Source organism: Stegostoma tigrinum, chromosome 6, assembly GCF_030684315.1.
Source record: "Stegostoma tigrinum isolate sSteTig4 chromosome 6, sSteTig4.hap1, whole genome shotgun sequence".
Classification (NCBI taxonomy): domain Eukaryota; kingdom Metazoa; phylum Chordata; class Chondrichthyes; order Orectolobiformes; family Stegostomatidae; genus Stegostoma; species Stegostoma tigrinum.
Window position 1 is genome coordinate 97,187,688 of NC_081359.1, and position 25,110 is coordinate 97,212,797.

Here is a 25,110-nt window from a genome sequence, read left to right on the forward strand (position 1 = left end):
TACTTTGCAGTAATAATCAGAGATTACTTTATCTACGTAATTTAATACTGTATGTGCTGTGCTCAGATTCCACTTGCTGATACGGTGATGGTTTTATTTAGTTTTAAACAAACTGGAGTTTAAATGGCAGGAGCAGTCTATCAATTTTACTGCCCTGTTAAAAATACCATGCTCTTTGAAGTAGAATAAAGGGTAGATGGGTTACATAACTTTCATGGAAATAAATGCAAATCAGTTTCCAAAATTATCAACTAAATGTCAGCAAGATCTAATCTTAAGGCTAACAGCTTTTCCTAAGTCCTGACTCTTAAAATATGAGGCTTAATGCAGGCATAGATGGACCTCTTCTCTGATTAGCATAATGCAACGCGTAGACTCCTGCAGGAAACCGCGCTCATCTTTTTACAATTTATATCAGTGACTTTGATTGGGGGGGATCAAATGTACAGTGGTTAAATTAGCAAATCTCATGAAGTTAGGTAGAAAGGTATGTTGGGAAGATTATACAAGTAATTTGTAGACTGGTAGTCATAGGTTGAATGAGTGGGCAATTATCTACCAGAAGGAGTATAATTTGGAAACAGTGAAATTCTTCAAAGAAACCTACAGCACAGGAACAGGCCCTTCGGCCCTCCAAGCTTGCGCCGATCAAGACCCTCTGTCTAGCCTGTCATCTATTTTCTAACGGTCTGTGTCCATTTGCTCCCTGCCCATCCATGTACCTGTCCAAGTATATCATAAAAGACGCTAACGTGTCTGCGTCTACCACCTCCACTGGCAACGCGTTCCAGGTACCCACCACCCTCTGCGTAAACAATTTTCCACGCATATCTCCCTTAAACTTTCCTCCTCTCACTTTGAACTCATGACCGCTAGTAATTGAGTCCCCCACTCTGGGAAAAAGCTTTTTGCTATCTACCCTGTCTATACCTCTCATGATTTTGTAGACCTCAATCAGGTCCCCCCTCAATCTCCGTCTTTCTAATGAAAATAATCCTAATCCACTCAACCTCTCTTCATAGCTAGCACCCTCCATACCAGGCAACATCCTGGTGAACCGCCTCTGCACCCTCTCCAAAGCATCCACATCGTTTTTGTAATGTGGTGACCAGAACTGCACACAGTACTCCAAATGTGGCCGAACCAAAGTCCTATACAACTGCAACATGTCCTGCCAACTCTTGTACTCAATACCCCGCCCAATGAAGGAAAGCATGCCATGTGCCTTTTTGACCACCCTATCGACCTGCATTGCCACCTTCAGGGAACAATGGACCTGAACACCCAGATCTCTCTGTTCATCAATTTTCCCCAGGACTTTTCCATTTACTGTATAGTTCGCCCTTGAATTTGATCTTCCAAAATGCATCACCTCGCATTTGCCCGGATTGAACTCCATCTGCCATTTATCTGCCCAGCTCTCCAGTCTATCTATTTGGTGGAACAATTTAAAAAAAAACAGTATTCCCTAAACAGACAATAACTGTAGAATTCTGAAATGCAGAGGGGTCTAGATGTTCCATTATATGAGCCAGAAAAGGTTGGTATGCAGGAACAAACACATAATCAAGGCTAGTAGGAACTGCAGATGCTGGAGAATCTGAGAGAACGGGGTGCAGAGATCAGCCTGCACAAGATCCTGAGAATCCATTGGGAAGAAAGACACGCCAACACCAGTGTCCTCGACCAGCGACATTGAGGTGCTGCCAACTCTTGATCGTCTGTAACAGGCTGGGCACATTGTCCACACAACCGAAACGAGACTCCCCAAGCAGGTGCTCTACTCCCAGCTGCGAACCAGCAAGTGAGTCCCAGATGGACAGGAGAAGCACTTCAGTGATATCCTCAAGGCCTCGCTGGTGAAGTGCAGCATTCCCACAGACACCTGGGAATCACTGGGCCCAAGACCGTCCAAAGTGGAAGAGGAGCATCTGGGAAGGTGTCAAGCACCTCGAGGCATGCCGTTGGGAAAAAGCGAAAGCTGGGCAGAAACAGCGTAAGGAGTGTGTCACCACACCAGCGCCCCACCCACCCCTTTCCCACAACCACCTTCTGCCCCAAGTGTAACAGAGCTTGTGGAAGCTATTTCGGTCTGTACAGCCACCTACAGACTCACCCTGAGTGGAAGAGAGTGGATCCTTGTTTGTGAGGGACTGCTGATGATTATACTGTGCCATCCCTTGTTGTGATGTCACGTAGCTGCCATAAACATACACAGCCTGCCTGGTTCAGAATCCATGCTATAGTGCTGCTGCACAGTTCTGGCTGACCAGGAAATCCTCACACACTTATTGCCTGTCATTAGTGGATCAGAAGGATTTACTGATCGATTATCAACCTGTTTGGCAGCATTAGCACACACCTTTTATAAGACCCACTCTGACAGTTATGTAAGAAGCCAGTATTGGAACCTTATCAATCAAGACAGAAAATTTGCTTATCCTTACTTCATGTGCACACAAAAATAAACAAAGCTGCACCGTTCACTCATACATTTCTGCAAAAAATCCTACTTGCTGCTTAAGTAAACATAGAAGGCAATTTGTAAACTAGTTAAATAGGTAAACTATCGAGTAGTAGTGTCAGCTGTGAAAGCAACTTAGATCCACTTTATCTCGACAGCCCAAGAAAATATATTTGAACTCAGATACTGTCTCTTTTAGGTACATACGTTAATCATGAGACATATTTCCTTTGTTTCCTTCAAAGTCAGTCAGCAATTTACGCATGGTTAATATTGCAGCCTCAAGTGTCTTTAGTACAGTGTAAAAACATCGTGAAACATTTCACTAGAACACAAACTATTACATCAAGTTACATTGGATCTCTCAAATTTCAAACCTAATGTTGATCTTGCTTTCTGTGCACCTTTTTGCAGCCATAACTTTGTACTCCTTGTTCTGTTCAATCACCCTGTGGACTTTGTATGGTCGTGCACAGAAAACAAAACTTTTCACTGTAGCCAGTGACCATAATAATTCAAATCAAATATAAGGAGACATTAGGCCAGATGCCCAGACGCTTGATCAAAGGGGAGTATGTACATTTTAATGTTTCCAATTTCAATTTAGGAAGCAAGATAAAGAGTCAGAGACGTGTGGCAAGGGTATCTGGGAGCTTTGGGCTGAAACAGCTGGAGGAATATCCACCAAAGATAGAGCAGATAAAATCAGAGATGCTAAGAGGGGTCAGAATTAGAGCAGCACAGTATCCTGGAGGCTGTGGTGCTGAAGATGATTGCAAAGATAGAGAGGGGTGCGATTATAGAGGCATTTGGAAACGAGGCTGAGAATTTGTAAAATCGAGCTACCACAGGACAGGGAGCACTGGGGTGATCGGTGCAAGTCAGTGGACAAATTTGGACGACCTGAGGTTCAAGGACAGGAGAATAATAAGGAATAATATGTAAAGTTCATTGTAAAATGGAAATGGTAGTATGCCAGATGTAATTCAAGTGTGCTGCTAAAATATACAGCATGTTACTTCTTTGCAAAACCTGTGAGGAGCTGAACAACAGCCTGTTGAGACATTCTTAGTGTGTCTATACTGTCACATGGTGGAGATAAAGAGTACTGGCTGCCCTGGATTTGATCAACTCCAGTGATAGATCATTTATATTCAACCCTGTTTAGATACAGTATAACAGACCTCTGGAGTAGGTGGGACTTGAACACAGACTTCCCAGGTCAGAGGTAGGGACATGGCTAAAACACCACAAGAGCCTTCATACAACCCTAGTTGTATCATTAATTTTAGGTCCAGACACACTTGATTCCTTGCTTCATAGTAATTATTGAAGAAGAAATTTGAGTCATAGCTTCCAGCTAAAAGAATGGGCCATTTCCCCACTATCCAGGTACTGACATACATTAAAGATTTGGATCTCAGTCCACAGGGGTCAATTTCACACTTTGCAGATGACATGAAACTTGGAAGAATTGTAAACTGTGAGAGGGTGACAGTGTGGAACTCCAAATAGACGTTAACAAGTTGGTGGAGTGGTTAGAGAGGTGGCACATGAGGGTGAACGCAGAGAAGGGCGAGGTGATGAATTTTGGCAGGAAGAACATTGAAGGACAACATAAAAAGGGGGATACAATTCTAAATGGGTAGAGGAACTTAGGTATACATGTGCACAGATTATTGAATGTGGTAAGACAGGTGGGAAAAGCAGTGAATATAGCAAACAGTGTCCTTGCCCTTGTTACATAGGGGAATAAAGTGCAAGGACAAGGAATGATTTTTAACTCGTATAAGACATGTTAGGCCTCAGTTGGAGTATTGTGCACAGTTGTGGGTGCCACACTATAAATTTGCTAAATGGCTGATTAAGCTCAAGAGCATGACTGACTTCTTCCTGTTTCTCGCTCAGTACGTTTAATGGTATTTTCACATCTTGGGGCGGCACGGTGGCTCAGTGGTTAGCACCGCTGCCTCACAGCGCCAAGGGCCCAGGTTCAATTCCACCATCAGTGGACTGTCTGTGTGGAGATTGCACATTCTTCCCCTAATCTGTGTGGGTTTTCTCCGGGTGCTCTGGTTTCCTCCCACAGTCCAAAAATGTGCAGGCTAGGTGGATTGGTTCATACAAATTTCCCGTAGTGTTCAGGGATGTGTAGATTAGGGGGGAGAATGGGCTTCACTGAGAGTCAGTGCGGACATGTTGGGCCTAGGGCCCTGTTTCCACACAGTGGGCATTCTATGATTCTACAAAATGTGAGATTGCATTTCAAGAATACAGATGTGATTTACAAGAATAGTTCCAGAAATGGGATTGTTTGAAGAAGACAACAAAGGGCAGGGGAGGGAACCTGGGGAGGAGGAGGAGGAGTTTGAAGGGAGATTTGATCGAGGTTTTCAAAATCATGAGGAAAAACTAGATACAGTAGACAGGGAAGAGAGATTTGTGTTTGTAAAAGTAGTAAGAAAGGGCGCAGGCATCTCCAGCACATCCCTCACCTTCCTGGACCTCTCAGTCTCCATCTCAGGCAACCAGCTTGTAACTGATGTCCATTTCAAGCCCACCAACTCCCACAGCTACCTAGAATATACCTCCTCCCACCCACCCTCCTGCAAAAATTCCATCCCCTATTCCCAATTCCTCCGCCTCCGCTGCATCTGCTCCCACGATAAGACATTCCACTCCCGCACATCCCAGATGTCCAAGTTCTTCAAGGACCGCAACTTTCCCCCCACAGTGATCGAGAACGCCCTTGACCGCGTCTCCCGCAACACATCCCTCACACCCCGCCCCCGCCACAACCGCCCAAAGAGGATCCCCCTCGTTCTCACACACCAACTCACCAACCTCCGGATACAACGCATCATCCTCCGACACTTCCGCCATCTACAATCCGACCCCACCACTAAAGACATTTTTCCATCCCCACCCCTGTCTGCTTTCCGGAGAGACTACTCTCTCCATGACTCCCTTGTTCGCTCCACACTGCCCTCCAACCCCACCACACCCGGCACCTTCCCCTGCAACTGCAGGAAATGCTACACTTGCCCCCACAACTCCTCCCTCACCCCTATCCCAGGCCCCAAGATGACATTCCACATTAAGCAGAGGTTCACCTGCACATCTGCCAATGTGGTATACTGCATCCACTGTACCCGGTGCGGCTTCCTCTACACTGGGGAAACCAAGCCGAGGCTTGGAGACCGCTTTGCGGAACACCTCCGCTCAGTTCGCAACAAACAACTGCACCTCCCAGTCGCAAACCATTTCCACTCCCCCTCCCATTCTTTAGATGACATGTCCATCATGGGCCTCCTGCAGTGCCACAATGATGCCACCCGTAGGTTGCAGGAACAGCAACTCATATTCCACCTGGGAACCCTGCAGCCTAATGGTATCAATGTGGACTTCACCAGTTTCAAAATCTCCCCTTCCCCAACTGCATCCCTAAACCAGCCCAGTTCGTCCCCTCCCCCCACTGCACCACGCAACCCGCCCAGCTCTTCCCCTCCACCCACTGCATCCCAAAACCAGTCCAACCTGTCTCTGCCTCCCTAACCTGTTCTTCCTCTCACCCATCCCTTCCTCCCACCCCAAGCCGCACCCCCACCTACCTACTAACCTCATCCCACCTCCTTGACCTGTCCGTCTTCCCTGGACTGACCTATCCCCTCCCTACCTCCCCACCTATCTTCTTTTCTCTCCACCTTCGGTCCGCCTCCCCCTCTCTCCCTATTTATTCCAGAACCCTCACCCCATCCCCCTCTCTGAAGAAGGGTCTAGGCCTGAAACGTCAGCTTTTGTGCTCCTGAGATGCTGCTCGGCCTGCTGTGTTCATCCAGCCTCACATTTTATTATCGCAGACTTAAAGAGTTGTGACAAAATAAAAGCATTTTTCACAGAGTGATTAACTAAGGTATGGAATGGATTGTCTGGAAGTGAGGTGGAGGCAGGTTCAATTGAGGCATTCATGAGGACATTGGATGATTATTCAGATAGAATTAGCAACACTGGGATATGGGGGAAAGGCAGGAGATTACCTCACTACCAATGATGCTGTTTGAAGGGCTGGTATAGGCAAGATGGGCCAAATGGCCTCTTTCTGTGACATAGTAATTCTGGGATTCTGACCGGAAACCAACTGTGTTAGCCAAAACAGGAGTGAAAATGCCGTCAAACTCAAGAGTGAGAAACAGGAAAAAGTCACACGCTCGAGCTTAATCAGCCATTTAGAAAATTTATGACTAGTTTATATCCTAATCCCACCCAACTGCTCCATATCCCTCACACTCAACATAAATCTAATAATCTCAGTCATAAAATAACAATATCTTTCATTAAAATAAAACTTCTGCAGATGCTGGAAATCTGAATTAAAACAAGGAAATGCTGTAGTGTTCAGGGAAGACTTACATTGGACTCAGCATTAACACTGTTTTTCACTCTACAGATACTGGACAGACCTGCTGAATTTCTCCAGCATTCTCCGTTATCATTACATTTCTCACTGCTGCAGGATACAGGCTAGCAAGTTGAAGAATTGCTCTTGAGGAGATCCAAAATGGAGATGAGAGACTATCCTGTTCCCTTGTTAGGTACCCAATCTATCATTCTATGTTTGAACCAGAATCCAATGCTTGAATTAAGAAGTGTACCCTAACTTCTTTCCCAAATGTTGGCTCTGATTTCAAGCTTTTCTCCTCTCCTAGACTCCCCAGAAATGACTGTTGTGAGAATATTACCAGCTGACTAGCTATCAATTCCCTTAAAAACTCAAAATAAAATGACATTCAAACCATCCCTTAACCTATCATGTTCCACACACAAGACTGGTTTATACAACTTCTACAGATAATTTAACCATTGAAATCTTGACATGCACTCTGGTGAATCAACACTGTACCCTTTAGACAGATATATCCTGCGCGAGTTGCGATTCCCTGAGCCCCACGCAGAGTGCACTAGATGTGATCAAACAAGGATTCCATATTGCTGTTGAAAGGTGGCATGGTGGCTCAGTGGTTAGCACTACAGCCTCACAGTGCCAGGGACCTGGTTTCAATTCCACCCTGGGACAACTGTCTGTGTGGAGTTTGCACATTCTCCCAGTGTCTGCGTGGGTTTGCTCCGGTTTCCTCCCACAGTCCAAAAGTGTGTGCGCTAGGTGGATTGGCCATGCTAAATTGCCTGTAGTGTTCAGGGATGTGTAGATTAGTGGGGTGGGTCTGGGTGGGATGTTTTAAAGGTTTGGTGTGGACTGGTTAGGCCCAAGGGCCTGTTTCAACATGTCAGGATTCTATGAAAATTGCTCCCATTAGTCCTTTAATCTTTGTATCTGACAAGTACATTTTAAATGATCTGTGTATATGGACCCCTGAAATTTTTTTTTTGATCTCCAAACATCCTGTCTATCCTGTCTTCTCTCTTTGTTTGAAGATTGGGCTATAGATTTCCATGAATTAGGTCATTTTTATGGACAAAGTGCTGTTGTGGTTTGCCATTGCCTTCTGCAGGAAACTCTCCCAATCTTACCATTGATCATCAAGCACACCGGAAGGATTTACAGGCAAATAATTGATTTGTATGGCTATGATATTAAAGCATCTTTCCATGACCAACAAGTTCTGGTATGGGACCTGAACTCCAACCTCCTTGTCCAGATGTACTGATGTTCCTACTGCAGCACAAGTCCACTGCAACAGAAAACATACTTGAACAACACTTTGTTGGTTCAAAAATGCTTTGGAAGTCCTATGGTCAAGAAAAGGTGCTACTGAGGTTGACATAGCTCAGGTGATTGGACAGCTGGTTTGCACTGCTCAGAAGCACCAACAGTGTGGGTTTAATTCCCATCAGCTGCAGTTATCATGAAGGATCCTCCTTCACATCCTCTCTTCTTGCCTGAGGCGGTGACGCTCAAGTTATCCCCACACCATTGTCTTGCTCAAATGAGAGAGCAGATCTATGGTCTGGTAAGACTATGGTGACCTGGCCATTGTATGTTGTGTTTTCTACCGACACTAACCACGTGAAGGGGATTGATAACGCAATTAGTGGGCTGATTTACTTAAATGCTTTAAACTCCAAACAATATCCAGAAAGCTAGTTGAAATGTTTGAGGCACTATGATGCAGTGGGGAACGTCAGTGCCTCCAAGCTAGCAGCTCTGAGTTCAAATCGCACCCCAATATTTTAATGGCCAAGGAAGGTGAGCTCATGACACAGGCAAACAAACATCAATGGGTAATCTTTCCAACATATACCAAGAGCAGGAGAGATTTCTGGTCAACCAAGCAATTGAAGGAAATTTGCAACCTCTGCCATCACAGATCATTGTTCTGGGTTTCTATATGTTGGCATAGCAACTTGGTTTCCTTGGATGGACCAGTTGTCTGGATAACCATTTTTGATCAGATTGATGCCAACAGCACAGGATTTAATCACTGTTGACCAGGATAGATTCAGAATCTGCTCCGTTGAGCTATAAACATGCATTATATGTACTATGCTTACATTGCACGCTTCTGTAAACATTTGCTTATAAAGATTGGCTCTAGACCTATTAATCCTCACCTTTAAATGGAAAAAACCTGCAGAAAGCTGCAACACAAAGGGACTTAGGGGTACTTGTGCATGAAACACAGAAAGCTAGGACACAGACGCAACTGGCAATCAGGAATGTTAATGGAAGCTGGCCCTTATTTCGAAAGGGTTGGAGTATAAGAGTAGGGAAATCTTAATGCAACTGTACAAGGTGCTGGTGAGACCACAGGCAGGGTATTGTGAGTAGTTTTGGCCCGTTAGTCTAATGAGTTACATTATTTCATTGGAGGCGATTCAAAGAAAGTACACCAGGATGATCTCCCAATATGGAGAGATTGTCTTGTAAACAAATATTAAACAGGTTGGGACGCTACTCGTTGGAATTTAGAAGAGCGAGAGGTGATCTCGTTAAAACATATTGGATTCTTAAGGGGCTTGACAGGGTAAATGATGAGAGGATGTTTCCCCTCAAGGGCGAATCTAGGACCAGGCGGCATAGTCTCAGAATAAAGGGGCAACAGTTTAAGACTAAGATAGGGAGGAATTTTCTCTCAGAGGATTGAGTGTCTTTGGAATTTTGCCCTCACAGCTCTTTGTGGCAAGGAGTCCTTGTATATTCTTAGGCTGAGATAGATTCTCAATCAGTAGGGGAATCTAGAGTTGTGGGGAAAGAGCAGGAAAGTGGACATGTCCAATGTTAGATCAGTTTTGATCCTACTGAATGGTGGGGCAGGCTCAATGGCCCACTCCTGTTCCTATTTCCTATGGTCTTATTACCTGGTTTCTGGAACACCACATTTGGCACAACCTGAGACAATTCAGCGTAAGATAATAAAATGCGAGGCTGGATGAACACAGCAGGCCAAGCAGCATCTCAGGAGCACAAAAGCTGACGTTTCAGGCCTAGACCCATCAGAGAGGGGGATGGGTTGAGGGTTCTGGAATGAATACGGAGAGAGGGGGAGGCGGACCGAAGATAGAGAGAAAAGAAGATAGGTGGAGAGGAGAGTATAGGTGGGGAGGTACGGAGGGGATAGGTCAGTCCAGGGAAGATAGACAGGTCAAGGAGGTGGGATGAGGTTAGTAGGTAGGAGATGGAGGTGTGGCTTGGGGTGGGAGGAAGGGATGGGAGAGAGGAAGAACAGGTTAGGGAGGCAGAGACAGGTTGGACTGGTTTTGGGATGCAGTGGGTGGAGGGGAAGAGCTGGGCTGGTTGTGTGGGATGCAATGGGGGGGGGGAGGGGACGAACTGGGCTGGTTTTGGGATGCGGTGGGGGAAGGGGAGGTTTTGAAGCTGGTGAAGTCCACATTGATACAATTGGGCTACAGGGTTCCCAAGCGGAATAGGAGTTGCTGTTCCTGCAACCTTCGGGTGGCATCATTGTGGCACTGCAGGAGGCCCATGATGGACATGTCATCTAAAGAATGGGAGGGGGAGTGGAAATGGTTTGTGACTGGGAGGTACAGTTGTTTATTGTGAAGCGAGCGGAGGTGTTCTGCAAAGCAGTCCCCAAGCCTCCGCTTGGTTTCCCCAATGTAGAGGGAGCCACACCGGGTACAATGGATGCAGTATACCACACAATTCAGTGTAAAGACATGTTTGATGGGTCAGTTCTCAAGTACTGGAATAGGATAGGCCATTTAGCAGCTCAAGGCTGTTCCACCATTCATTACAATCATGATTTATCTGATAGTGAGAGAGTTTACTTACCTGATCTCAGACCAAAATATCATCAGATTAGATTTCAGGCCGTGTGCCAAGGGTCTGAGCTACAAGGAAAGGATTGAGAAAATTGGGCTCTTCGTTATGTAAAAGCAGATTTCAGATGATCATGTAAGAAGACAGTTGATGGATTAGAAGGGAAATCTAGAATATAAAGAACAAACTGCAGTCAAAGTAGTCTTTGTGCTGAAATCGTTGCAGACGAACCTGGCACTGTGATGTTCAATTGCTCTGAATTTAGTTAAATGAGTCTGGTAACTGATCTATCTTCACTGCTGGATTGGTTAAGCCTTGACGTAGACTCAGACTGAAGAAAATTGACACTTTTGAATGCTATATGTTGAACTGTAAACATGATTGCTGAGATTATGATTGCTGAGATATTTGAAAGCTCTTGTAAGTAAATCTGTTGCGCACTGGAGAAACTAGAGTTGCCTGTGGCAATGTTTTGAGATATCTAAAATTACGACAGAAGCTACTGCTTTCTGATTCAGACAAAGGATTGCTCCCAACCAAGTATTAGAATATCCTTTATTGTCACTTGTACTACAATACAGAAGTGTAGGAGTACAGTGAAAAGTTTTTACAAAGGGTGCCTTTAAATGGCACCATCTTAGGTACACGTGCCTAGGTACAAATCTTAGAGTAAAAAAAGTGGTCTTACACAAAGAGGATTAAAAGGAAAGTATAGGTATTACTTACAAAAGGTAGTTACAACACAGTGAAAAGGTTTTCAATTACAGTCTGATAGCAGCTCAGCATGTGGTGCCAGATCCCAGTCCAGCAATTGTCCTACATTGCAACAGCCTCCTGTCAACTCCTCACCAACCCAGCAGCAACCGTGCTGTACTAGGATTCGTACCTCAGCCCCTCCACGGCTCCGCGGACACAGCCCCCTCCATCGCCACCTTAGGCTGCCTGCTCCCACTCGCACTGCTGGTTTACACTCACTGCCTATGCGATGTTCCAGGGCTCACTACAGGGCTCCTCCCCGCACTGCTCCGGGACTCACAGCCCATGCGCTGCTGCGGGGCTCCTCCCCGCACTGCTCTGGGACTCGCAGCTCATGCGCTGCTACAGTGGTCACTGCTCGCAGTGTTCCGGCATACAAGGACACACTGCCGGCTCCAGTGCGGATGGGAGAGAAGAATATAAAAGAAGTGGAGAAAAAGAAAAAGGAGGAAAACAGGTGACGCAGAGGAACTCTGACAAGAGCATCCTACTTTGCTGCCATCTTACTTGTTTTGCCACTTTGAGAGCGCACAGATATGTCACTTCGAGAGGCTCTACACCATAAAACCACAAGATATAGGAGTAGAGTTAGGCTATTCCAGCCATCATGTCTGGTCCATTATTGGACCATGGCTGATTTATTTCTCAACCCCCTTTCTCCTGGTTCTTCCCCATGACCTTTGATCACCTTACTAATCAAGGACATATCTATATCTTAAATATACTCCACAACCCTCTGTAGCAGTAAGTCCCACAGATTCACCACCCCCTGGCTGAACAAGTTCTTCCTGATCTCAGTTCTAAAGGGTCTTCCCTTCACTCGGACCCTATGCCTTCAGGTCACAGTCTCTCCTGCTAGTGTAAACATCTTCTCCATGCCCACTCTACCCAGTTTTAATGAGATGACACGTCATCCCTCTAAACTCCTTTCAGTACAGCCCCAGAGTCCTCAACCACTCCTCATATGACAAGCTGAGATCATGCAAGGCACTATATAAGTATTACATTCATTATTATTCTAATTTATGGAATAAAAGCAAAGGAAAAAATTCAGTCAGAAAGTTGTTATGCAACTGACAATCTTGGTATGGTAAACGGAGAATATTACACTAGGTACAGTTACTTGATTGCTCTCCCTAGTTTGAAGCATTAGGCAGATAGAGCTAAAGGTGTTCAATTCCACATCCTGAAGAGGTTGCAATTCCTCCAACCACCCACACCCTCTTAAAAATTCATTTTAAACACGAAAGTAAGTGATCTGGCAAAGATGTAAGAAATCTAAAAGTTTAATGCAGATGCTAATTGTGTTTATTTTTTGCTGTACTGCTGCTTATAATAACAAGGAACATGAGTCATCGTTCAAAGTCAGATCTTGGGGCAGCTGCCTGGGCAGTACAGGAAACCAAAATATTAGCCAATTATTTATGTTTGCAACCTGTGGCTCTACAGTTTCTCGTGGTCCCCGAGGATCCTTCCACATGCTGCAAGTCAGCCTACACCAGAAAAATAACTCCAGTCAAGGATCATTGGAAACACACAATATGCAGCTAATAGACAGCCACCCAATGCCATGCTATGTGCTAATAACTCAGGAAATAGGGAATGATATCATTCATTCATCCCCTCAGGCCTGCTCCATCAGGCAATAAGATCCATCTTCATTACATCCCAAAAGAAATAGCCAGTAGATCTTGGAAGTGACAGGTTCTGGTCAAAACCAGACATGTACTTCAAAGGAAGGAACACCAGTTCAGAAAATGGTCATTTCCATGTTTTCCTGATTTCACCAATTTTCCAGCCTCTCCCTCACAGACCCCAACTGTTACTGAATATATTCAATAACAGAGCCTTTACTGCTCGAGGTGAGGAAGAGAATTCCAAAGATTTGACAACCATCAGAGAGAAATCTGATCTCAGCCATCTTGAATGGGAGACCCTTTGTTATGAGATTGTGACCCCCAGGCCTCAATTGTTCTACAAAATGAAACCTCCTCTGTCCATCTTCGTAGGACTTAGTGGGACTGTTTTGTGATGATTTTTTTTACTGGGCAGCAGCAGGATTGAGATAACAATTGCTTAACCTAATGGACAAAGTGAAAATGGCTAATGGTGAGACCACTTCTCCAATACAGTGTATTGTTTTGGTCTCTTTTTAAGCAAAGACTTAAAGGCATTGGAAATGGCTCAGTGGAGATTTATCAGATTGCTACATGGAAAGGGTGGGTTATCTTATGCAGATAAGTTGGACTGGCTGGACTTGTTTCCACTGAAGTTTAGAAGAGCGAAGGGTGAATTGATTAAAATGTGTAAGATCTTGAAAGATCTTGGCAAGGTAGATTTTGAAAGAATGTGTCCTCTTGTAGGTGAGTCTAGAAGAAGGTGGTGGGGACTCATTGTTTAAGAATTAGGGGTCACCCTTTTAGGACAGAGGGGAGAAGAAATTTCCTTCAGAGGGTTGTACAACTTTGGGATGATTAAAACATTTTTAAGACTGAGGAGGACAGATTTTTTTGAGAGGCAAGGGGATCAAAGGTTATCAGGGCTATGTGGGAATGAGAAACTTGAAACACAGATCAGTTCAGTCTTAGAATTAGAATGAGTTTCATTGTCACTCGAGAATGGGAGATAAAAAGAAAATCACGAAAAGCAGGAGAAACAAAAAGAAAAAAAATGGATGGAGTGAACAAGCTCTGGCTCAGGCTCTGTCTTCATCTTGGAGGTATCTTAGTGAAAGGTGGAGCACACTCATTGGCCAATGGTCTACTCTGGCCCTGTTTTGTATGCTTGTGTGTTCACACTTGACCCATCAAATGGGTAATGTTGGAACACGGCCAAATATGGAATGGAAAGAATTGAACAGAAGGACAAAAAGGAGGAAGTGAAAAGGCATTGGTAACAAAGTTTGAAAAGACACAGAAGAATCAGGAAGGGATGTCCAAAGACAGCTTGGGAATCAATTACCAAGAAGACCATAGTTAAGCATTTGTGTTTCTTCAATCTTGCATTATTACTTTCACTCAACTCACTCCAGTTGTTGTCTACTTTTAGTTGAATAAAAATCCAGCCTGTAATCATGTTTACAAGTCTAATCCTCAAACCCCTCATAATCCAATGTTTCAAATGTGATCACTCATTATTCTAAACTCTAATGAACATGGGTCCAATTGGCTCAACTTTTCCTCTTAAAGAGGCCATTTATCTCGGGGATCAACCTCATGAGCACCGTCTGAACTTTCTCCAAAGCAAGTAAATGCCTTCTATAGAAGGAGGAGATCTAAAACTGCATGGAGTACTCTCACCAATGCCCTGTACAGTTTCAGCAGTACCTCCCTTAAATCAGTGGCCATGATTATTACAGCGCATGGCCATTGGCTGAGAATTCCTACAGTGAGAAAGCATTTGACCCATTGAGTCCACAACCATGAACAGCATCCCACCCAGACCCAGCCCCACCCCCCCTTCCCTAACCCTGTAACCCTGAATTCCCTATAGCCAATCCACCTAACCTGTACATTTGTGGACTGTGGAAGGAAACCCAGGCAATCACAGGGAGAATGTGTAAACTGCACACAGTCAGTCACCCGAGGGTGGAATCAAACCTCAGACACTGGTGCTGCGAGTCAGAAATGCTAACCCACTGAGCCACCGTATCACCTGTTGCCCTGGATCTATTCAGCAAGGGTCGCTGTCACTTTATTAGTTCAAAGTCTGCCATTCAAGCGTGCTGTGTTGTCGGCGATATTCCGCATTTCTCTTTTTTTTTGATTGAGCACAGTTCTGAAGAAGACTCAAACCAGACTCGAAACATTAACTCTGTTGCTCTCTCCACAGACGCTGCTGAGTTTGTCCGGAATTCTCTGAGTTGATTTGTCTGGTCAGTGTCAAATCAGAGATTCCGATGGTGATTGGAACGTTGGGGCCATTACTAAATCTAACAAAGATGCTGAGAAGGTTCAGCATGCTGGCCTGAGTAGTGCTTTAAGATTTGTTATGTAGATATGACTGCATAGAACAAGAGCAGTCTGGAACTAGAACAATAAAATGTTCTCCAACATCTAGTGCGTATTTACAGTGCTTTACCTTGAAGCGTATTATGCGGATTAAGGAGAGCTGATTTCCACTCAGCGGCACCATTCTTACAGCAACTCAGTAATCTTTGCACCAGATTTATTACCTAATTTTAGAGTTTTCTGTAATTGCAGCACTGAAGTGACCTTTAGTAGAGATTTCTAACTAGGATCCCATGGGAAAGCCTTTAATTAGCTGCAACTAACTTGTCACTAACAGTGACAAAATAGACCCAGCTCAGATCAGCACAGGATGTTAATGTCTGCCAAGCTGGTTTTTCCATTCCTGATGTGCTTACTTATAGCTATTGAAAGCCTCAAACAGTCTGACATTTTTAAATAGATCCCAGGGTTAGCACAGGAGAGTTTTTGAGACAAACACTTTGCATTCTTGTGTCAGAACAAAGAGAAAGGATGCTTGACACTGTTCATACAGAGGATGATAGATTTAGTAATAATTATGGTATTCTAATAATTCAGAGGCCTGAACAGGACAGCACAACAACAACTGGGTCATGTTCAAATCACGTTCTGGCAATTTGAGATTCCTACTTTTAAAAAAAAGCTAAAAATAAAAAAAAGTAGGCAATGTTGGATGGAGGTAAAAACCAAAAACTTGTTCTCTAAAGTTCTTTAGGGGCCTCCAATCCAATTAGGCCTGGATGTGGCTTCAGTACTAACCAATGTAGCTGACCCTTTCTCAAATAGCTCAGCAAGACGTCCAGTTAAGGTGACCATGAATGGCCAATAAATGATGCTCTTGCCAGCAAATAAGCACATTTAAAAGTGAATTCTGAATCGACAACAGACACAATGCAATGTCAGACAAGCTTTCTGTTTTGCATAGAGGCCAGTTGAGAGTAACCCACAATGCTGTGGGTCTAGAGTCACATGTAGGCCAGAACAGATAATGATGACAGTTTACATTCCTAGATGACATTGGTGAATCAGATGGCCTTTCTGACAATTAACAGTTTCACAAGTTTTGGACTCTTAATTCTACATTTTTGGTTTTCTTATGATTTCAAACTCCACCATCTACCGCAGTGGAATTTGAACCCGAGTCCATATCACCTGGGTATCAGAATTAATATCTAGTTATAACACCGCAAGGCTATTGCTGACTAGCTCTCAGCAGCACTAAGGAGTGTCTAGCTTGCTGGCTCGGTTTATACAGGGCTGGCTAGCTTCAGATGAAGCTACCATATTGGAGTGCCCTGCGTGCAGCCAATGCACATCATGGCTAGCACTGACCACACATGGCAGGGTGCATGCTGGTGGCTCACTGCCTGCAATTCAATCTGAGTTAATCATCCATCACAATCCCTGGTGCCTATAACCAGTTGAGCCCCCAGTCTGTTTGATGAAATGGATGTAAAGGATCCCAAGATAGAATTTGAAGAACGGCAGCAGTTCTTAGGTTGAATTTTTGCTGTGTCTTCCAAATTACTCCCAGAAATTGTATGATATAATAAGACAAATGATAGCAAATTGGCAACATCACACCCACCTTTCATTTCTACTGAACACTATTTAGAAGTCCACATACAAGACATCAGCTATCTTGCTTATATCGAACAGTCAGGCACTTTTGTTCAAAAAAAACACAAACTTGTCAAACTTAAATCAATACTATCTCTTCAATTAATCACTGTATTTCTAAATTCTTAAACATTGTCTCAATGTTTGCCAACGATTGATGTTACACCAACTTATCAAAAGCACCACTTCACTGGAATAGTTACCTTATTTTACTAAAATAATGAAACCAAAGGCAAGTGTGTGATATGAGCTCCACCTGCTGCTAGATATCATCATTTGTTATTAACTATTGCTAGCTTAATGCCACCAATTGGACCTTTTAGTTGGTGATGGATATTGGGTCCGTAATGAATGCGTAGCAAATATATATTAGCAAGTATGTTTTCCAAATTTTCATTGCGGCTCAATGAGGATCAGAAATTATGTTACATTTTTAATGATAAGATGTTACGGCTCAAACAAAAAGATTTGCATTCACAAACCATCTTTCACAACACAATGATGTAACAAGGCATTCTGCAGCTAACAATGTACTTTTTATTGCAATTATTTGCTGCTTGGTAGGAAATACAGCAACAAATTTGCACACAGCAACCCTCCAGCATCAGTGGTTTGGCAATGAGCAGATAATCTCTTTTCATGAAGTGGAGAGAGCGGTAAGTCATGATCGTGATACTGAGGGCACTATCACTGTGCTCTCCGAAATAATGACACTGGTTCTCCTATTGTCACCTAATAAAGAGAGTGTGCATAGGCGGGGCCTTGGCTTTGAACATCTCATCTGATAGTAGGATATTTTCCTCAGTCCATAAAATTCCAACAGTGTGGAAACAGGCCATTCAAACCAACAAGTCCACACTGACCTTCTGAAGTGCATCCCACTGAGACCTATTCCCCTACCTTATCCCTGTATTTCCCATAGCTAATGCACCTAACCTACACATGCCTAAACATTATGGGCAATTTAGCATGGCTAATTCACCTAACCTGCACATCTTTGGACTGTGTGAGGCAGCAGTGCTAACCACTAAGCCACCATACCACCCAAGATTTTCTCTTTTGCCTCACTATCTTCATAAATAAGAAGGTTATGTCAGTGATTTTCCAGTCCTCTGCGGCTCTTCCTGACTCCAGTGATTCCTGAAGGATTACCACTAACATATCCACTATCTCTTCATCCATCTCCTTCAGAATTCTGGTTTGTAGTCCATCTGGTCCAGGTGATTTATCCACCTTCAAGCCTTTCAGTTTTTCCAGCACCTTCTCCTTGGTGATGGCCACCAGACTCATTTCTGTCTCCCGACTGTCTTGAATTTTTGGGATGTTACTGTATTTGTACTGTTCCTCTGCCATTTCTTTGTTCACCATTACCACTTCTCCAATGTCATTTTCCAGCAGCCCAACTTCTACTTTTGCCTCTCTTTTACCCTTTTCATATCTAAAGAAACTCTTGCAATCTTCTCAGGATAGTAAGAACTGCAGATGCTGAAATCAGAGATAACAGTGTGGAGCTGGATGAACATAGCAGGCCAGGCAGCATCAGAGAAGCAGGAAAGTTGACATTTCGTGTTGGGACTGGAAATATCAACTTTCCAGCTCCTCTGATGCAGCCTGGCTTGCTGTGTTCCTCCAGCTCCACACAGCCCTATCTTGCAATTTTTTTTTGGATATCTTACCCTCATATTTATCCTTCTCCCTCTTCTTTCTTTTCTTGTTGTCCTCTGTTGGTCTTTATAGGCTTCCCAATCCCCTGGCTTCCCACTGCCCTTCGCCACATTATATGCTATCTCTTTTGCTTTTATACTATCCCTGGCTTCCCTGGTCAGCCATGGTTGCCTCCTCCACCCTTTGGTATGCTGCTTTTTCATCAGGTTGAATTTTTGAAGTGTTTTCAAAATTACTCCCAGAAACTACTGCCATTGCTGTTCCACTGTCTTTCCTGCTAGGCTTCTCTCCCAGCCAATTCTGGCTAACTGCTCCCTCAGTTGGTATGAGATCCATTGTTAGTTTAAAATCTGAGATGGAAATACTGTTGAAAAGCAAAAGTATCAAAGGGTATGGGCCAAAGGCAGCAATGTGGACAAAGGTCACAGATTAGCCATGATCTCATTGAATGGTGGAAACGGGTTCGAGGAGCTCAATGGCCTACTCCTGTTCTTACCTTTCTATTAACTTGTACATCACTGCTGTTGATTTATGACGCTGGAATGGATCATTTCTAATGACTGACTGATGTTCTCGTTAAGCATTTGATGGATTCATGGAGTGAGTACTTTAGACACACACATCACACTCACTCACATATCACACTCACTCACATATCACACTCACTCACATATCACACTCACTCACATATCACACTCACTCACATATCACACTCACTCACATATCACACTTCAATTATCACAATGTGCTGATGAAATTTACCATCTTTACCTGGTCTACTGTGACTCCAGGCCTACAGAAATGTGGGTAATTCTTCACTGCCCTCTGGGTGGCCCAGCAAGCCACAAAGTTCCACCAAATCTGCAAAATTGTCTCAAAACAGTAGTTTTTTTTATTCATTCATGGGATGAGAGCGTCACCGACTAGGCAGCATTTATTGCCCATCCCTAATTGCCCAGAAGGCAGTTACGGGTCAATCACATTGCTGTGGGTTTGCAGTCACATGTAGGCCAGACCAGGTAAAGATGGCAGTTTCCTTCCCTAAAGGACATTAGTGAACCATTAGGGTTTTATTGACAATGGATTCACAGTGATCATTAGGTTCTTAATTCCATATATTTATTGAATTCAAATTCCACCACCTGCCATGATGGGATTTGAACCTGGGTCCCCAGAATGTTGTTTGGGTCTCTGGATCAACAGTCCAGCGATAATACCACTTGGTCATTCTAAGCTCTGTAGAGCTGCCATATCCATTAGTAAATGGGAATGGGCAATTAAACAATTTGTTCTAGATTATGCACAAGAGGAAACATTCCCTCTGCACCTAAACAATTCACTGGAGGGGAAGGTTCCACAAATATCTCCATCCTCTATGATGAGAGACCCAAGCACACAACAAGAGGTAAGGCTAAGAGATTTGGAAAAAAATTGTCAGATGGATGTTTGCTTAGTAGATTATTCATTTCTACCTCCTCCAGCGATCCCCAGCATCACAGGAATCAGTCTTTCGCCAATTTGATTTATTTCATGTGATATCAAGAAATTGTTGGAGGGACTGGATACTGTAAGGTCCATGGGCCTTGACAACATTCCAGCAAGAGTACTGAAGACTTATGCTCCAGATTTTCCGCACTCTTATCCAAGCTGTTCCATTACAGCTTCAACATCAGCATCTACCCAACAATAGCGAAAACTGTGTATGCATGTCTTGTACACAAAAAGCAGGACAAATCCAACCCAAGCAATTAATGCCCATCTCGGCCCATTCTCGATCATCAGTAAAGAGATGGAAGGTATCCTCAACAATGCTATCAAGTAGTATCTGCTCAGCAGTAACCTGCTTACTGATGTTCAGCTTGGGTTCTGCCAGGGTCGCTTGGTTCCTGTCCTCATGATAGCCTTAATTCTAACAGGGACAAAAGAGCTGAATTCCAAATATGCATTGACCAAAGGCTGCATTGGACTGTGTGTAGCATCAAACAGCCCCAGAAAAATCTAAATCAATGAGAATCAGGAGACAAACTCTCCACTGGTTGGAGTCATACCTGGCACAGAGAAAGATGATTGTGTTTTTTGTACATCAGTCATCTCAGCTCCAGGATATCACTGAGGAGTTCCTTGGTATAGGAGCCAAAGCTCAAACATCTTCAGCTGCTTCATCACTAACCTTCTTTCCATCATATGGTCAGAAGTGGGGGTGTTTGCTGATGATTGTACTGTGTTCAGTACCATTCACAATGGCCCAGATACTGAAGCAGTCCATGTTCAAATGCAGCAAGATCTGGACAATATCCAGAACAAAAACTGAAAGAGCTGCAGCTGCTGTAAATCAGGAACAAAAACAAAGTTGCTGGAAAAGCTCAGAGGATCGGCAGCATCTGTGAAGGAAAAAACAGTTAACATTTCGGGTCCGATGACCCTTCCTCAGAACTCAGAACAGTTCTGAGGAAGGGTCATGGACCCGAAATGTTAACTCTGTTTTTTTCCTTCACAGATGCTGGCAGATCCACTGAGCTTTTCCAGCAACTTTGTTTTTGTTCCTGAACAATATCCAGGTTTGGGCTGAAAATTGTTGACTAACATTCACACCACAAAAATACACGGAATGACCATCTCCAATGAGAGCGTGTTTAGTTGCCATTTTCAGTTGATGACGTTATCATCACTGAATCCCCACTATCAATATCCTGCAGGTTATCATTGACCAGAAACTCATCCAAACTAGCCACATAAATAGAGTCGCCACAAGAACAGATCAAAAGCTAGGAATCCTGAAGCGAGTAACTCATCGCCTGACTCTCCAAAGCCTGTCCATCGTCCAAAAGGCACAAGTCAGCAGTGTGATGGAAGACTCCCCACTTGCTTGGATGGGTGCAGCTCCAACAACACTCAAGAAGCTTGACACCATCCAGGACAAATCAGACCACTTATTTGGGACCACATCTACAAGCATGCACTCCCTCCACCACTAATGCACAATGGGTGCATGGAGCACATGACTCCCACTCTCCATTCACATAGCCAGCCCATGTATCTAATCTTACCCAATATGCCCCTTCCCCTTTTCAAAGGGAAAGGAAGACTCAAAGGGCCAAATGGCCTACTCTTAATTCATACATATCTACCTAATTCTGATGGGGGTAGTGGTACCCGAGTTGCGGCACTTGCTGGTTTTTACAGCTTCTCCTTTATATAATCCCCCCACATATGTCTCATTAAGCTTGTGCCACCTCTTTAACTAGACCTACTTCACCATGCTCTCAGCATCACCACATAAATACTTCCTTTACAAGTATATATTAATAACCCCTTTGGAAAGTTACTATTGAACCTGCTTCTGGCAGCCCGATAGGAGCAGAACACACCACTTAGAAGTATCTAACATTACAAATAAACTGTGTCAATGACAGTTCTGTGAATTGTACAATTTTTAGGGTCTTTATATTCTTACACAACTAGTTAAATGGTTACCTCAGAAAGAACAAATAACATTGAAGCAGTGACAAGCACTGAACATTTTGCTGATGACAAAGGTTCACAGTTGATTACAGAGGCAGAATCGATCAAATCCATCAAGATTTGAACTAGAGAAAGGGTCAGCGTTAAAATTAAACAGCTACCATGTTCATTAAAGAGCAAAGTTTGCATTTTTAAAAATGTCTGAGTTATACAGCAAAGAAACAGATCCTTCGGTCCAACTTGTACATGCTGACCAGATATCCTGAATTGACCTCGCCTTTTTTGCCCTGAGAGTATTTCCTACAAACACAAAGAATTAACAAAACTGATAAGGTATCAACCAAACTGTTTCCAATAACTTAGCTTCCAGTGGTTGTAGTTGAGTTTGTCACAATGTGGGTCCCATCAACTGAAAACAGAAACAAAAATAGCTAAAAGAAAATCAGCAGCTCCAACAGCACCTGAGGAGAGAGAAACAAATTAACTTTTTGAGTCTGCTCTTCATCAGAATTCACCGGATTCAAAACTTTAACTCTATTTTCTCCCAACCTGCTGAGTTTCTCTGGTATTTTCTGATTTTGTATCAGATCTTCAGTTCTTTGTTTTAATTTTAATAAATCAACTGACATTGATGAGCAACTACAGCATTCTTGCCACATTCTTTCAGTTGCACAAGTTTTCAGGATCATGTGTTTATTACAGAACAAACGGAAGTATTTTTGTCAAGTGATCTATCAGCTCAATGGGTAGAAGCTCAGCTTCTGAGTCAGAAGGTTGTGAGTTTGAGTCTCATTTCAAAGACATGAATGGATAAAGCCAGGCTGATTTTTCCAGTGCAGCACGAGATATATGTTCCATCAGCAGAGGTGCAATTTAAACTTTATCCCTGTTTACTCACTTGGATGGCCATGAGATTACAGAATTATTATACACAAGAGGCCCTTTGGCCCGTCATGTCTGTGTGGCTCTCCAAATGAGCCATGTATCCCATGCCTTCTTGTAGCCCTGTACATTTACTGTTCACATGACATTACTTTGAAGAAAAGCTGTGCAAGTGTCCTGGCTGATTATTTACCCTGCAATCAGTATCACTTGGGACAGATGAGCTGGTCAGTGTCAGTTTGCTGTTTGTGGAATCTTGCTTTGTGCAAATTGGCTGCCACATCTCCTACAACGCAACAATGAAGAAGCGGATGTGAATTGCTTTGGGATATCCTGGAGTTACGAAATACGTTATATGAACACAAGATTTTCTTTCACCTAATATAGTGCTGCCACATTCCACAGTCCATTCCATTTAGTGGACAAATTGCTTTTGCATGAACACAGCTAAAACATGCAATAGCAACTGTACAGACAATAAATTCATCCTCTGCAAACATGGGTTACAGAGTGAAATATACTGCTCCCACTCTGAACCACTGTTGAGAGGCCTCTGCTAGCGCAGAGTGAGATTGGAGAAGAACTGTACAAATGTAGGGGTATGATTCTCAATTAGGGGTGCTGTACAAGCGAGAGATCCCAAGTTCAACGCAGACAACGTAGGGTGGAACGGTAGCACAATGGTTAACACTGCTGCCTCACAACACCAGAGACCTGGGCTTGCTTCCACCTTTGGGTGACTGTCTGTGTGGAGTTTGTGCATTCTACAGGTGTCTTCATGGGTTTCTTCCAGGTGCTCCAATTTCCTCCCACAGTCCAGACGTGTGCACATTAGGTGGATTGACCATGCTAAATTGACCATAGTGTTCAGGGATGCGTCGATTAGGTGGGTTATAGAGGAATGGGTCAGAAGGTTGTGGTATGCTCTTTGGGTCAGTGTGGGCCTGTTGGGCCGAAGGGCCTACTTCCACACTGTAGGGATTCTATGAAATGTGAATGTGATGCTGTCTGGAGAAATGAAGGTCCAAGCTACTTAGAACTTTGAGAAATATATTTGCTTTCCAAAGAATCATCCCTTTAAAATATTGGAGCACATATACAGCTACAAAGCAAATCTTCCAACAACATGAACTTCTTTTTTACACTAAAACAGGTGCTCCATTCATTTGTCAAGCATCTTCTCTTACTGTCCGTCAGTTAAAGCATCTGTAGGACCTGGTCCTGAACTATTAAACTGCCTTTTTTCCTACAGATTTGGCTTGACCTGCCACGCACATGTGTTTTGGCTTGTTTTATCTGAAAACTCTACTCATTTTGTTTATAAAATGTGAGGCTGGATGAACACAGCAGGCCAAGCAGCATCTCAGGAGCACAAAAGCTGACGTTTCGGGCCTAGACCCTTCATCAGAGAGGAGTTCCCATTATCTCTGATATCATTTTGTTTATGATCCTTACAATGGCAATAAGATCTCATGACACTGAATGGCAGAACAGGCTCTGTAAGCCTTCGAGATTTCTGCACTCCAGTTGACTCTCCCCCAGTCCCCATGCACTGCTGATTTTAACTACTCCGCCAGTAGATGGCCATACCTTCCTCTACGTTGTTCCTGAGTTCAGATTCCCTCAAAACTTACTTCCTCTGTCTTAGATGTTCATGAAAGCCTATACCTTTGTTCAATTCTCTTGTCATTGTTCCTGATTCCTCCGGCTTTGGTTCAGTGTCAAAAAAAAGTCTTGATATGTCTTAAGCGCCTTGGAGCGTTTTACTAAGCCAAATGCACTGCACAAATATAAGTTGTGTTGAAAGACTGAATTAAACAGTTCGCTTCCCTTAATATGTCCAAGGACAGAGTCTAAAACCGCTGTAGCTGAACCCACGCTGAGTTGAATACACGCTGATCCAGCTAACAATCCTGTGTTGAATTGCAATTATTTTGTTTGCACTTCTCGAATGACAATAATATTTGCTAGTTGTATGGCCATGCACAAAGCTATAAGCTACCAGCCTCCTTAAATGGCCTGCTTGCATGGCT

General features: G+C 43.6%; 1 protein-coding gene across 1 annotated transcript in view; it reads right to left on the bottom strand.

The window, feature by feature from the left end:
• oca2 (oculocutaneous albinism II) overlaps positions 1-25,110 on the bottom strand; it is a 468,272-nt gene that overhangs the window by 442,175 nt on the left and 987 nt on the right. The gene's annotated exons all lie outside the window — the stretch shown is intronic.